Source organism: Rhipicephalus microplus, chromosome 3 (genome assembly GCF_043290135.1).
Source record: "Rhipicephalus microplus isolate Deutch F79 chromosome 3, USDA_Rmic, whole genome shotgun sequence".
NCBI classification, from domain to species: domain Eukaryota; kingdom Metazoa; phylum Arthropoda; class Arachnida; order Ixodida; family Ixodidae; genus Rhipicephalus; species Rhipicephalus microplus.
In genome coordinates, this window is record NC_134702.1 from 289,274,170 (window position 1) to 289,291,059 (window position 16,890).

Consider the following 16,890-nt stretch of genomic DNA (forward strand, 5'->3'; position numbering starts at 1 on the left):
GCGGTACTCAGAGTATTCTCTGGATTGACGAATCAACGGACGCATGGACGGAGAGACAGACAGACTGGCAGAGAAGACGGACAGGTAGACGAACGTTTAAAGCGGCTATGTGCCACAGGGTATGCGAGATGGCGGTACTTTGAGTGTTTTCTAGATGGACGCACGGATGGACGCATGGACGAAGAGACAGAGAGACTGGCAGACAGACGGACAGGTAGACGGACGCGTAAAGCGGGTATGTGTGACAGGGTATACGACGCGCGATATGGCGGTACTAGGAGTGTTCTCTAGATTTACGCACGAGTGGACGCATGGACGGACAGACAGACAGACTGGCAGACAGATGGACAGGTAGACGGACGCGTAAAGCGGCTATGTGCCACAGGGTATGCGAGATGGTGGTAGTCGGAGTGTTCTCTATATTGAAGCTTGAACGGATGCATGGACGGAGAGACAGACAGACTAGCAGACAGATGGACAGGTAGACGGACGCGTAAAGCGGCTATATGCCACAGGGTATGCGAGATGGCGGTACTCGGAGTGTTCTCTAGATTGAAGCACGAACGGACGCATGGACGGACAGACAGACAGACTGGCAGACCCACGGACAGGTAGACAAACGTGTAAAGCGGCTATGTGCCAGAGGGTATGCGAGATGGCGGTACTTTGAGTGTTTTCTAGATGACGCACGGACGGACGCACGGATGGACAGACAGACAGACTGGCAGACAGACGGACAGGTATACGGACAGGTAACTACTATCAGAACACCACTATCAGAACATATCTTCATAGCTATCAGCCCAAAGAAAAAAAGCGCCGCACCACAACCGGGTGGCTCGAAACTTCAACCTTTCGGTTAACAGCCGATCGCGCTAGCCAATTGCCCTACAGAGACAGTCGTGCTCCACTCTCACCACCATCAGAAGATAACTTCAAGCTATCCGCGCAAAGAAAAAAAAGCGCCGCACCACCACCGGGTCGGCTTGAACCTCCAACATTTTGGTTAACAGCTGATCGCGCTAGCCAATTGCGCCACGGAGACAGTCCTGCTCCACTCTCACCACCATCAGAACATATCTTCAAAGCTATCAGCCCGAAAAAAAAGTGCCGCACCACCACCGGGTGGGCTCTAACCTGCAAATTTTCGGTTAATAGCCGATCGCGCTAGCCAATTGCGCCACGGAGACAGTCCTGCTCCACTCTCACCACCATCAGAACATATCTTCAAAGCTATCAGCCCACATAAAGAAAAGCGCCGCACCACCACCGGGTGGGCTTGAAACTCCAACCTTTCGGCTAGCAGCCGATCGCGCTAGCCAAATGCGCCACACAGACAGTCCTGCTCCACTCTCACCACCATCAGAACATATCTTCAAAGCTATCAGCCAAAGAAAAAAAAAAGCGCCGCACCACCACCGGGTGGGCTCGAACCTCCAACCTTCCGGTTAACAGCCGATCGCGCTAGCCATTTGCGCCACAGAGACAGTCGTCCTCCACTCTCACCACCATCAGAACATATCTTCAAAGCTATCAGCGCAAAGAAAAAACCAACACTCCACTCCCGGGAGGGCTCGAAATCCCAACCTTTCGGTTAACAGCCGATCTCGCTAGCCAATTCCGCCACGGAGACAGTCCTGCTCCACTCTCACCACCATCAGAACATATCTTCAAAGCTATCAGCCCAAAGAAAAAAAAGCGCCGCACCACCACCGGGTCGGCTCAAACCTCCAACCTTTTGGTTAACAGCCGATCGCGCTAGCCATTTGCGCCACAGAGACAGTCGTGCTCCACTCTCACCACTGTGAGAACATTTATTCAGAGCTATGAGCCCAAAGAAAAAAAAGCGCCGCACCACCACCGGGTAGGCTCGAACCTCCAACCGTACGGTTAACAGCCGAACGCGGTAGCCAATTGCGCCACAGAGACAGACGTGGTCCTCTCTCACCATCATCAGAACATATCTTCAAACTATCAGCGCAAAGAAAAAAGCAACACACCACTCCCGGGAGGGCTCGAACCTCCAACTTTTCGGTTAACAGCCGATCGCGCTAGCCAATTTCGCCGCGGAGACAGCCCGGCTCCACTCTCACCACCATTAGAACATATCTTCAAAGCTATCAGCCCAAAGAAAAAAAAGGTCCCCACCACCACCGGGTGGGCTCGTACCTAAAACCTTTCGGTTAACAGCCGATCGCGCTAGCCATTTGCGCCCGGAGACAGTCGTTTCCCACTCTCACCACCGTCAGAACATTTCTTCAGAGCTATCAGCCCGAAGAAAAAAAAGCGCCGCACCACCACCGGGTGGGCTCGAACCTCCAACCGTTCGGTTAACAGCCGATCGCGCTAGCCAAATGCGCCACGGAGACAGTCGTGCCCCACTTTCACCACCATCAGAACATATCTTCAAAGCTATCAGCGCAAAGAAAAAAGCAACACCCCACTCCCGAGAGGGCTCGAAACTCCAAGCTTTCGGTTAACAGCCGAACGCGCTAGCCAATTGCGCCACAGAGACAGTGTTGCTCCACTCTCACCACCTTCAGAACATATCTTCAAAGCTATCAGCCCAAAGAAAAAAAAGCGCCGCACCACCACCGGGTGGGCTCGAACCTCCAACCTTTCGGTTAACAGCCGATCGCGCTAGCCAATTGCGCCACGGAGACAGTCGTGCTCCACTCTCACCACCATCAGAACATGTCTTAAAAGCTATCAGCGCATAGAAAAAAGCAACACACCACTCCCGGGAGGGCTCGAACTTCCAACTTTTCGATGAACGGCCGATCGCGCTAGCCAATTGCGCCACGGAGACAGTCCTGCTCCACTCTGAGCACCATCAGAACATATCTTCAAAGCTATCAGCCCAAAGAAAAAAAAGCGCCGCACCACCACCGGGTGGACTCGAACCTCCAACCTTTCGGTTAACAGCCGATCCCGCTATCCATTTGCGCAATTGAGACAGTCGTGCACCACTCTCACCACTGGCAGAACATTTCTTCAGAGCTATCAGCCCAAAGAAAGCAAAAGCACCGCCCCATCACCGGGTGGGCTCAAACCTCCAACCTTTCGGTTAACAGCCGATCGCGCTAGCCAGTTGCGCCACGGAGACAGTCGTGCTCCACTCTCACCACTGTCAGAACATATCTTCAAAGCTATCAGCCCAAAGAAAAAAAAGTGCCGCACTACCACCGGGTGGGCTCGAAACTCCAACCTTTCGGTTAACAGCCGATCGCGCTAGCCAATTGCGCCGCGAAGACAGTCCTGCTCCACTCTCACCACCATCAGAACGTATCTTAAAAGCTATCAGCCCAAAGAAAAAAAAGCGCCGCACCACAACCGGGTGGCTCGAAACTTCAACCTTTCGGTTAACAGCAAATCGCGCTAGCCAATTGCCCTACAGAGACAGTCGTGCTCCACTCTCACCACCATCAGAAGATATCTTCAAGCTATCCGCGCAAAGAAAAAAAGCGCCGCACCACCACCGGGTGGGCTTGAACCTCCAACCTTTTGGTTAACAGCTGATCGCGCTAGCCAATTGCGCCACGGAGACAGTCCTGCTCCACTCTCACCACCATCAGAACATATCTTCAAAGCTATCAGCCCAAAAAAAAATCGCCGCACCAACACCAGGTGGGCTCTAACCTGCAAATTTTCGGTTAATAGCCGATCGCGCTAGCCAATTGCGCCACGGAGACAGTCCTGCTCCACTCTCACCACCATCAGAACATATCTTCAAAGCTATCAGCCCAAAGAAAGAAAAGCGCCGCACCACCACCGCGTGGGCTTGAAACTCCAACCTTTCGGTTAACTGCCGATCGCGATAGCCAATTGCGCCACACAGACAGTCCTGCTCCACTCTCACCACCATCAGAACATATCTTCAAAGCTATCAGCCAAAGAAAAAAAAGCGCCGCACCACCACCGGGTGGGCTCGAACCTCCAACCTTCCGGTTAACAGCCGATCGCACAAGCCAATTGCGCCATGGAGACAGTCATGCTCCACTCTCAACACCATCAGAACATATCTTCAAAGCTATCAGCCCAAAGAAAAAAAAGCGCCGCACCACCACCGGGTGGGCTCGAACCTCCAACCTTTCGGTTAAAAGCCGATCGCGCTAGCCAATTGCGCCACGGATACAGTCGTGCTCCACTCTCACCACCATCAGAACATGTCTTAAAAGCTATCAGCGCAAAAAAAAGCAACACACCACTCCCGGGAGGGCTCGAACCTCCAACTTTTCGATGAACAGCCGATCGCGCTAGCCCATTGCGCCACGAGACAGCCCTGCTCCACTCTGACCACCATCAGAACATAACTTCAAAACTATCAGCCCAAAGAAAAAAAAGCGCCGCACCACTAGAGGGTGGACTCGAACCTCCAACCTTTCGGTTAACAGCCGATCCCGCTAGCCATTTGCGCCATGGAAACAGTCGTGCTCCACTCTCACCACTGTCAGAACATTTCTTCAGAGCTATCAGCCCAAAGAAAACAAAAGCGCCGCACCATCGCCGGGTGGGTCAAACCTCCAACCTTTCGGTTAACAGCCGATCGCGCTAGCCAATTGCGCCACGGAGACAGTCGTGGTCCACTCTCACCATCATCAGAACATATCTTCAAAGCTATCAGCGCAAAGAAAAAAGCAACACACCACTCCCGGGAGGGCTCGAACCTCCAACTTTTCGATGAACAGCCGATCGCGCTAGCCCATTGCGCCACGGAGACAGTCCTGCTCCACTCTGACCACCATCAGAACATATCTTCAAAGCTATCAGCCCAAAGAAAAAAAAAGCGCCGCACCACTACCGGGTGGACTCGAACCTCCAACCTTTCGGTTAACAGCCGATCCCGCTAGCCATTTGCGCCATGGAGACAGTCGTGCTCCACTCTCACCACTGTCAGAACATTTCTTCAGAGCTATCAGCCCAAAGAAAACAAAAGCGCCGCACCATCACCGGGTGGGTCAAACCTCCAACCTTTCGGTTAACAGCCGATCGCGCTAGCCAATTGCGCCACGGAGACAGTCGTGGTCCACTGTCACCTTCATCAGAACATATCTTCAAAGCTATTATCCCAAAGAAAAACAAGCGCCCCACCACCACCGGGTGGGCTCGTATCTCCAACCTTTCGGTTAACAGCCGATCGCGCTAGCCATTTGCGCCACGGAGACAGTCGTGCTCCACTCTCACCACTGTCAGAAGATATCTTCAAAGCTATCAGCCCAAAGAAAAAAAAGCGCCGCACCACCACCGGTTGGGCTCGAAACTCCAACCTTTCGGTTAACAGCCGATCGCGCTAGCCAATTGCGCCGCGAAGACAGTCCTGCTCCACTCTCACCACCATTAGAACATATCTTCAAAGCTATCAGCCCAAAGAAAAAAAAGGTCCCCACCACCACCGGGTGGGCTCGTACCTAAAACCTTTCGGTTAACAGCCGATCCCGCTATCCATTTGCGCAATTGAGACAGTCGTGCACCAGTCTCACCACTGGCAGAACATTTCTTCAGAGCTATCAGCCCAAAGAAAGCAAAAGCACCGCCCCATCACCGGGTGGGCTCAAACCTCCAACCTTTCGGTTAACAGCCGATCGCGCTAGCCAATTGCGCCACGGAGACAGTCGTGGTCCACTCTCACCATCATCAGAGCATATCTTCAAAGCTATCAGCGCAAAGAAAAAAGCAACACACCACTCCCGGGAGGGCTCGAACCTCCAACTATTCGGTTAACAGCCGATCGCGCTAGCCAATTGCGCCACGGAGACAGCCCGGCTCCACTCTCAACACCATCAGAACATATCTTCAAAGCTATTATCCCAAAGAAAAACAAGCGCCCCACCACCACCGGGTGGGCTCGTACCTCCAACCTTTCGGTTAACAGCCGATCACGCTAGCCAGTTGCGCCACGGAGACAGTCGTGCTCCACTCTCACCACTGTCAGAACATATCTTCAAAGCTATCAGCCCAAAGAAAAAAAAGTGCCGCACCACCACCGGGTGGGCTCGAAACTCCAACCTTTCGGTTAACAGCCGATCGCGCTAGCCAATTGCGCCGCGAAGACAGTCCTGCTCCACTCTCACCACCATCAGAACGTATCTTAAAAGCTATCAGCCCAAAGAAAAAAAAGCGCCGCACCACAACCGGGTGGCTCGAAACTTCAACCTTTCGGTTAACAGCAAATCGCGCTAGCCAATTGCCCTACAGAGACAGTCGTGCTCCACTCTCACCACCATCAGAAGATATCTTCAAGCTATCCGCGCAAAGAAAAAAAGCGCCGCACCACCACCGGGTGGGCTTGAACCTCCAACCTTTTGGTTAACAGCTGATCGCGCTAGCCAATTGCGCCACGGAGACAGTCCTGCTCCACTCTCACCACCATCAGAACATATCTTCAAAGCTATCAGCCCAAAAAAAAATCGCCGCACCAACACCGGGTGGGCTCTAACCTGCAAATTTTCGGTTAATAGCCGATCGCGCTAGCCAATTGCGCCACGGAGACAGTCCTGCTCCACTCTCACCACCATCAGAACATATCTTCAAAGCTATCAGCCCAAAGAAAGAAAAGCGCCGCACCACCACCGCGTGGGCTTGAAACTCCAACCTTTCGGTTAACTGCCGATCGCGATAGCCAATTGCGCCACACAGACAGTCCTGCTCCACTCTCACCACCATCAGAACATATCTTCAAAGCTATCAGCCAAAGAAAAAAAAAGCGCCGCACCACCACCGGGTGGGCTCGAACCTCCAACCTTCCGGTTAACAGCCGATCGCACAAGCCAATTGCGCCATGGAGACAGTCATGCTCCACTCTCAACACCATCAGAACATATCTTCAAAGCTATCAGCCCAAAGAAAAAAAAGCGCCGCACCACCACCGGGTGGGCTCGAACCTCCAACCTTTCGGTTAAAAGCCGATCGCGCTAGCCAATTGCGCCACGGATACAGTCGTGCTCCACTCTCACCACCATCAGAACATGTCTTAAAAGCTATCAGCGCAAAAAAAAGCAACACACCACTCCCGGGAGGGCTCGAACCTCCAACTTTTCGATGAACAGCCGATCGCGCTAGCCCATTGCGCCACGAGACAGCCCTGCTCCACTCTGACCACCATCAGAACATAACTTCAAAACTATCAGCCCAAAGAAAAAAAAGCGCCGCACCACTACCGGGTGGACTCGAACCTCCAACCTTTCGGTTAACAGCCGATCCCGATAGCCATTTGCGCCATGGAGACAGTCGTGCTCCACTCTCACCACTGTCAGAACATTTCTTCAGAGCTATCAGCCCAAAGAAAACAAAAGCGCCGCACCATCGCCGGGTGGGTCAAACCTCCAACCTTTCGGTTAACAGCCGATCGCGCTAGCCAATTGCGCCACGGAGACAGTCGTGGTCCACTCTCACCATCATCAGAACATATCTTCAAAGCTATCAGCGCAAAGAAAAAAGCAACACACCACTCCCGGGAGGGCTCGAACCTCCAACTTTTCGATGAACAGCCGATCGCGCTAGCCCATTGCGCCACGGAGACAGTCCTGCTCCACTCTGACCACCATCAGAACATATCTTCAAAGCTATCAGCCCAAAGAAAAAAAAAAGCGCCGCACCACTACCGGGTGGACTCGAACCTCCAACCTTTCGGTTAACAGCCGATCCCGCTAGCCATTTGCGCCATGGAGACAGTCGTGCTCCACTCTCACCACTGTCAGAACATTTCTTCAGAGCTATCAGCCCAAAGAAAACAAAAGCGCCGCACCATCACCGGGTGGGTCAAACCTCCAACCTTTCGGTTAACAGCCGATCGCGCTAGCCAATTGCGCCACGGAGACAGTCGTGGTCCACTGTCACCTTCATCAGAACATATCTTCAAAGCTATTATCCCAAAGAAAAACAAGCGCCCCACCACCACCGGGTGGGCTCGTATCTCCAACCTTTCGGTTAACAGCCGATCGCGCTAGCCATTTGCGCCACGGAGACAGTCGTGCTCCACTCTCACCACTGTCAGAAGATATCTTCAAAGCTATCAGCCCAAAGAAAAAAAAGCGCCGCACCACCACCGGTTGGGCTCGAAACTCCAACCTTTCGGTTAACAGCCGATCGCGCTAGCCAATTGCGCCGCGAAGACAGTCCTGCTCCACTCTCACCACCATCAGAATATATCTTCAAAGCTATCAGCCCAAGGAAAAAAAGCGCCGCACCACCACCGAGTGGGCTCGAAACTCCAAACTTTCGGTTAACAGCCGATCGCGCCAGCCAATTGCGCCACGGAGGAAGTCGTTCTCCACTTTCACCACCATCAGAACATATCTTCAAACTATCAAAGCAAAGAAAAGCAACACACCACTCCCGGGAGGGCTCGAAACTCCATTGTTTCGGTTAACAGCCGATCGCGCTAGCCAATTGCGCCAACGAGACAGTTCTGCTCCACTCTCACCACCATCAGAACATATCTTCAAAGCTATCAGCCCAAAGAAAAAACGCGCCAAACCACCACCAGGTGGGCTCGAACCTCCAACCTTTCGGTTAAAAGCCAATCGCGCTAGCCAATTCCGCCACGGAAACAGTCGTTCTCCACTTTCACCACCATCAGAACATATCTTAAAAACTATCAAAGCAAAGAAAAGCAACACACCACTCCCGGGAGGGCTCGAAACTCCATTGTTTCGGTTAACAGCCGATCGCGCTAGCCAATTGCGCCAACGAGACAGTTCTCCACTCTCACCCCCATCAGAACATATCTTCAAAGCTAACAGCCCAAAGAAAAAAAAGCGCTGCACCACCACTGGGTGGGCTCGGAACTCCAAGCTTTCGGTTAACAGCCGATCGCGCTAGCCAATTGCGCCACGGATACAGTCCTGCTCCACTCTCACCCCCATCAGAACATATCTTCAAAGCTATCAGCCCAAAGAAAAAAAAAAGCGCCGCACCACTACCGGGTGCGCTCAAACCCCCTACCTTTCGGTTAACAGCCGATCGCGCTAGCGAATGGCGCCACGGAGACAGTCGTGCCCCACTCTCACCCCAGTCAGAACATTTCTTCAGAGCTATCAGCCCAAAGAAAAAGAAGCGCCGCACCACCAACGGGTGGGCTCGAACCTCCAACCTTTCAGGTAAACGGCCGATCGCGCTAGCCAATTGCGCCACGGAGAAAGTCGTGCTCCACTCTCACCACCATCAGAACATATCTTCAAAGCTATCAGCGCAAAGAAGAAAGCGACACACCACTCCCTTGAGGGCTCGAAACTTCAATTTTTCGGTTAACAGCCATCAGCCCAAAGAAAAAAAAAACGCCGCACAACCACCGGGTGGGCTCAAAACTCCAACCATCCAGTTAACAGCCGATCGCGCTAGCCAATTGCGCCACGGAGACAGTCCTGCTCCACTCTCACCACCATCAGAACATATCTTCAAAGCTATCAGTCCAAAGAAAAATAAGCGCCGCACCACCACGCCATCTCGCATACCCTGTGGCACATAGCCGCTTTGCACGTCTGTCTACCTGTCCGCCTGTTTGCCAGTCTGTCTGTCTGTCCGTCCGTGCGTCTGTCCGTGCGTCCATCAAGAGAACACCTTAAGTACCGCCATCTCACTTCTCGTATACCCTGTGGCAAATACTGCTTTACGTGTCCGTCTACCTGTTCGTCTGCTAGTCTGTCTGTCTGTCCGTCCGTGCGTCCGTCCGGGCGTCCATCCTGAGAACACTTGAATTACCGCTATCTCGCATCTCGTATACCCTGTGGCAAATACCGCTTTACGCGTCCGTCTACCTGTCCGTCCGTCTGCTAGTCTGTCTGTCTGTCCGTCCATGCGTCCGTCCGTGCGTCTATCTAGAGAACACTCAAAGTACCGCCATCTCGCTTACCCTGTGGCACATAGCCGCTTTACACGTCCGTCTGCCTGTCCGTCGCTCTGCCAGTTAGTCTGTCTTTCCGTCCGTGCGTCCGTCTAGAGAACACTTAAGGTACCGCCATCTCACTTCTCGTATACCCTGTGGCAAATACCGCTTTACGCGTCCGTGTACCTGTCCGTCCGTCTGTTAGTCGGTGTGTCTGTCCGTCCGAGCGCCCGTCCGTGCGTTTATCTTGAGAACACTTAAAGTACCGCCATCTCGCGCCGCCAGTCTAGAGTACCGCCAGTCTGTCTGTCTGTCCGTCCATGCGTCCGATCATGCGTCAATCTAGAGAACACTCTGTATACCGCCATCTCGCGCGTCTTATACCCTGTGGCACACACCCGCTTTACGCGTCCATCTACCTGTCCGTCTGTCTGCCAGTCTGTCTGTCTGTTCGTCCATACGACCGTTCGTGCATCCATCTAGAGAACACTCAAAGTACCGCCATCTCGCATACCCTGTGGCACATACGCGCTTTACGCGTCCGTCTGCCTGTCCATCTGCCTGTCAGTCTGTCTGGCTGTTCGTTCATGCGCCCATCTGTGCGTCCATCTAGAGAACACTCAAAGTAACGCCATCTCGCATACCCTGTGGCACATAGCCGCTTTACACATCCGTCTACCTTTCCATCTCTCTGCCAGTCTGTCTGTCTGTCCGTCCATGCGTCCATTCGTGCGTTAATCTAGAGAACACTCTTAGTACCGCCATCTCGCGCGTCGTATACCCTGTGGCACATACCCGCTTTACACGTCCGTCTACCTGTCGGTCCGTCTGCTAGTCTGTGTGTCTGTCCATCGGAGCGCCCGTCCGTGCGTCTATCTTGAATCTTGAAAACACTTAAAGTACCGCCATCTCGCATATCGTATACCCTGTGGCAAATACCGCTTTACGCGTCCGTCTACCTATCTCCGTCTGCTAGTCTGTCTGTCTTTCCGTCCGTGCTTCTATCCGTGCGTCCATCTAGAGAACACTCAAAGTACCACCATCTCGCATACCCTGCGGCGCATAGCCGCTTTACGCGTCCGTCTACCTGTCCGTCTGTCTGCCAGTCTGTCTGTTCGTCCATGCGTCAATCCGTGCGTCCATCTAGAGAACACTCAAAGTACCGCCATCTCGCATACCCTGTGGCACATACGCGCTTTACACGTCCGTCTGTCAGTCTGTCTGTCTGTTCGTTCATGCGCCCATCTGTGTGTCCATCTAGAGAACACTCAAAGTACCACCATCTCGCATACCCTGTGGCACATGGCCGCTTTAAACATCCGTCTACCTTTTCATCTCTCTGCCAGTCTGTCTGTCTGTCCGTCCATGCGTCCATTCGTGCGTCGATCTAGAGAACACTCTTAGTACCGCCATCTCGCGCGTCGTATACCCTGTGGCACATACCCGCTTTACACGTCCGTCTACCTGTCGGTCCGTCTGCTAGTCTGTGTGTCTGTCCATCGGAGCGCCCGTCCGTGCGTCTATCTTGAATCCTGAGAACACTTAAAGAACCGCCATCTCGCATATCGTATACCCTGTGGCAAATACCGCTTTACGCGTCCGTCTACCTGTCTGTCCGTCTGCTAATCTGTCTGTCTATCCATCCGTGCGTCCATCCGTGCGCCCATCTAGAGAACACTCAAAGTACCACCTTCTCGCATACCCTGCGGCACATAGCCGCTTTACGCGTCCGTCTACCTGTCCGTCTCTCTGCCAGTCTGTCTGTCGGTCCGTCCATGCATCCATTCGTGCGTCAATCTAGAGAACACTCCGTGTACCGCCATCTCGCGCGTGGTATACCCTATGGCACATAACCGCTTTACGCGTCCGTGTACCTGTCCGTCTGTCTGCGAGTCTGTCTGTCTGTTCGTCCATGCGTCACCGTGCGTCCATCTAGAGAACACTTAAAGTACCGCCATCTCGCATACCCTGTGGCACCTAGCCGTTTCACACAACCGTCTACCTGTTCCTCTGTCTGCCAGTCTGTCTGTTCTTCCGTGCGTCCATCCGTGCGTCCATCTAGAGAACACTTAAAGTACCGCAATCTCGCATCTCGTATAACCTGTGTCAAATACCGTTTACGTGTCCATCTACCTGTCCGTCCGTCTGCTAGTCTGTCTGTCTGTCCGTCCGTCCGTGCGTCTATCTTGAGAACACTTAAAGTACCGCCATCTCGCATCTCGTATACCCTGTGGCAAATACCGCTTTACGCGTCCGTCTACCTATCTGTCCGTCTGCTAATCCGTCTGTCTGTCCATCCGTGCGTCCATCCGTGCGTCCATCTAGAGAACACTCAAAGTACCACCTTCTCGCATACCCTGCGGCACATAGCCGCTTCACGCGTCCGTCTACCTGTCCCTCTCTCTGCCAGTCTGTCTGTCTGTCCGTCCATGCGTCCATTCGTGCGTCAATCTAGAGAACACTCTGTGTACCGCCATCTCGCGCGTCGTATACCCTGTGGCACATAACCGCTTTACGCGTCCGTGTTCCTGTCCGTCTGTCTGCCAGTCTGGCTGTCTGTCCGTCCGTGCATCCGTTCGTGCGTCCATCTAGAGAACACTCAAAGTGCCGCCATCTCGCACACCCTGTGGCACATAGCCGCTTTACACGTCCATCTACCTGTCCGTCTGTCTGCCAGTCTGTCTGTCTGTCCGGCTGTGCGTCCATCTAGAGAACACTTAAAGTACCGCCATCTCGCATCTCGTATACCCTGTGGCAAATACCCCTTTACGCGTCCGTCTACCTGTCCGTCCGTCGGTTAGTCTGTGTGTCTGTCCATCCGAGCGCCCGTCCGTGCGTCTATCTTGAGAACACTTAAAGTACCGCCATCTCGCATATCGTATACCCTGTGGCAAATACCGCTTTACGCGTCCGTCTACCTGTCTGTCCGTCTGCTAGTCTGTCTGTCTGTCCGTCCGTGCGTCTGTCCGTGCGTCCATCTAGAGAACACCTAAAGTACCACCATCTCGCATACCCTGCGGCACATAGCCGCTTTACACGTCCGTCTACCTGTCCGTCTCTCTGCCAGTCTGTCTGTCTGTCTATGCGTCCATTCATGCGTCAAACTAGAGAACACTCTGTGTACCGCCATCTCGCGCGTCGTATACCCTGTGGCACATACCCGCTTTACGCGTCCGTGTACCTGTCCGTCTGTCTGCCAGTCTGTCTGTCTGTCCGTCCATGCATCCGTTCGTCCGTCCATCTAGAGAACACTCAAAGAACCGCCATCTGCACACCCTGTGGCACATAGCCGCTTTACACGTCCGTCTACCTGTCCATCTGTCTGCCAGTCTGTCTGTCCTTCCGTCCGTGCGTCCATCTAAAAAAAAACTCAAAGTACCGTCATCTCGCATATCGTATATCCTGTGGCAAATACCGCTTTACGCGTCCATCTACCTATCTGTCCGTCTGCTAGTCTGTCTGTCTGTCCGTCCGTGCGTCATTCGTGCGTCCATCTAGAGAACACTCAAAGTACCACCATCTCGCATACCCTGCGGCACATAGCCGCTTTACACGTCCGTCTACCTGTCCGTCTCTCTGCCAGTCTGTCTGTCTGTCTATGCGTCCATTCATGCGTCAAACTAGAGAACACTCTGTGTACCGCCATCTCGCGCGTCGTATACCCTGTGGCACATACCCGCTTTACGCGTCCGTGTACCTGTCCGTCTGTCTGCCAGTCTGTCTGTCTGTCCGTCCATGCATCCGTTCGTCCGTCCATCTAGAGAACACTCAAAGTACCGCCATCTCGCACACCCTGTGGCACATAGCCGCTTTACACGTCCATCTACCTGTCCGTCTGTCTGCCAGTCTGTCTGTCTGTCCGTCTGTGCGTCCATCTAGAGAACACTTAAAGTACCGCAATCTCGCTTCTCGTATAACCTGTGTCAAATACCGTTTACGTGTCCATCTGCCTGTCCGTCCGTCTGCTAGTCTGTCTGTCTGTCCGTCCGTCTGTGCGTCTATCTTGAGAACACTTAAAGTACCGCCATCTCGCATCTCGTATACCCTGTGGCAAATACCGCTTTACGCGTCCGACTACCTATCTGTCCGTCTGCTAATCTGTCTGTCTGTCCGTCCGTGCGTCCATCTAGAGAACACTCAAAGTACCACCTTCTCGCATACCCTGCGGCACATAGCCGCTTTATGCGTCCGTCTACCTGTGTCTCTCTCTGCCAGTCTGTCTGTCTGTCCGTCCATGCGTCCATCCGTGCGTCAATCTAGAGAACACTCTGTGTACCGCCATCTCGCGCGTCGTATACCCTGTGGCACAAAACCGCTTTACGCGTCCGTGTACCTGTCCGTCTGTCTGCCAGTATGGCTGTCTGTCCGTCCGTGCATCCGTTCGTGCGTCCATCTAGAGAACACTCAAAGTACCGCCATCTCGCACACCCTGTGGCACATAGCCGCTTTACACGTCCATCTACCTGTCCGTCTGTCTGCCAGTCTGTCTGTCTGTCCGTCTGTGCGTCCATCTAGAGAACACTTAAAGTACCGCCATCTCGCATCTCGAATACCCTGTGGCAAATACCCCTTTACGCGTCCGTCTACCTGTCCGTCCGTCTGCTAGTCTGTCTGTCTGTCCATGCGACCGTCCTTGCGTCCATCTACAGAACACTCAAAGTACCGCCATCTCGCATACCCTGTGGCACATAGCCGCTTTACGCGTCCGTCTACCTGTCCGTTTCTCTGCCAGTCTGTCTGTCTGTCCGTCCATGCGTCCATTCATGCGCCAATCTAGAGAACACTCTGTGTACCGCCATCTCGCGCCTCGTATACACTGTGGCACATACCCGCTTTACACGTTCGTCTACCTGTCTTTCTGTCTGCCAGTCTGTCTGTTCGTCCATGCGTCAATCCGTGCGTCCATCTAGAGAACACTCAAAGTACCGCCATCTCGCATACCCTGTGGCACATAGCCGTTTCACACATCCGTCTACCTGTCCGTCTGTCTGCCAGTATGTCTGTTCTTCCGTGCGTCCGTCCGTGCGTCCATCTAGAGAACACTTAAAGTACCGCAATCTCGCATCTCGTATACACTGTGGCAAATGCCGTTTACGTGTCCGTCTACCTGTCCGTCCGTCTGCTAGTCTGTCTTTCTGTCCGTCCATGCGTCCATTCGTGCGTCAATCTAGAGAACACTATGTATACCGCCATCTCGCGCGTCTTATACCCTGTGGCACACACCCGCTTTACGCGTCCATGTACCTGTCCGTCTGTCTGCTAGTCTGTCTGTCTGTTCGTCCGTACGACCGTTCGTGCGTCCATCTAGAGAACACTCAAAGTACCACCATTTCGCATACCCTGCGGCACATAGCCGCTTTACGCGTCTGTCTACTTGTCCGTCTGTCTGCCAGTCTGTGTGTTCGTCCATGCGTCAATCCGTGCGTCCATCTAGAGAACACTCAAAGTACCGCCATCTCGCATACCCTGTGGCACATACGCGCTTTACGCGTCCGTCTGCCTGTCCGTCTGTCTGTCAGTCTGTCTGTCTGTTCGTTCATGCGCCCATCTGTGTGTCCATCTAGAGAACACTCAAAGTACCGCCATCTCGCATACCCTGTGGCACATAGCCGCTTTAAACATCCGTCTACCTTTTCATCTCTCTGCCAGTCTGTCTGTCTGTCCGTCCATGCGTCCATTCGTGCGTCGATCTAGAGAACACTCTTAGTACCGCCATCTCGCGCGTCGTATACCCTGTGGCACATACCCGCTTTACACGTCCGTCTACCTGTCGGTCCGTCTGCTAGTCTGTGTGTCTGTCCATCGGAGCGCCCGTCCGTGCGTCTATCTTGAATCCTGAGAACACTTAAAGTACCGCCATCTCGCATATCGTATACCCTGTGGCAAATACCGCTTTACGCGTCCGTCTACCTGTCTGTCCGTCTGCTAATCTGTCTGTCTGTCTATCCGTGCGTCCATCCGTGCGTCCATCTAGAGAACACTCAAAGTACCACCTTCTCGCATACCCTGCAGCACATAGCCGCTTTACGCGTCCGTGTACCTGTCCCTCTCTCTGCCAGTCTGTCTGTCTGTCCGTCCATGCGTCCATTCGTGCGTCAATCTGGAGAACACTTTGTGTACCGTCATCTCGCGCGTCGTATACCCTGTGGCACATAACCGCTTTACGCGTCCGTGTACCTGTCTGTCTGTCTGCCAGTCTCGCTGTCTATCCGTCCGTGCATCCGTTCGTGCGTCCATCTACAACACTCAAAGTACCGCCATCTCGCATACCCTGTGGCACATAGCCGTTTCACACATCCGTCTACCTGCCCGTCTGTCTGCCAGTCTGTCTGTTCTTCCGTGCGTCCGTCCGTGCGTCCATCTAGAGAACACTTAAAGTACCGCAATCTCGCATCTCGTATACCCTGTGGCAAATGCCGTTTACGTGTCCGTCTACCTGTCCGTCCGTCTGCCAGTCTGTCTGTCTGTCTGTCCGTCCATGCGTCCGATCATGCGTCAATCTAGAGAACACTCTGTATACCGCCATCTCGCGCGTCTTATACCCTGTGGCACACACCCGCTTTACGCGTCCATCTACCTGTCCGTCTGTCTGCCAGTCTGTCTGTCTGTTCGTCCATACGACCGTTCGTGCATCCATCTAGAGAACATTCAAAGTACCGCCATCTCGCATACCCTGTGGCACATACGCGCTTTACGCGTCCGTCTGCCTGTCCGTCTGCCTGTCAGTCTGTCTGTCTGTTCGTTCATGCGCCCATCTGTGCGTCCATCTAGAGAACACTCAAAGTACCGCCATCTCGCATACCCTGTGGCACATAGCCGCTTTACACATCCGTCTACCTTTCCATTTCTCTGCCAGTCTGTCTGTCTGTCCGCCCATGTGTCCATTCGTGCGTCAATCTAGAGAACACTCTTAGTACCGCCATCTCGCGCGTCGTATACCCTGTGGCACATACCCGCTTTACACGTCCGTCTACCTGTCGGTCCGTCTGCTAGTCTGTGTGTCTGTCCATCGGAGCGCCCGTCCGTGCGTCTATCTTGAATCTTGAAAACACTTAAAGTACCGCCAT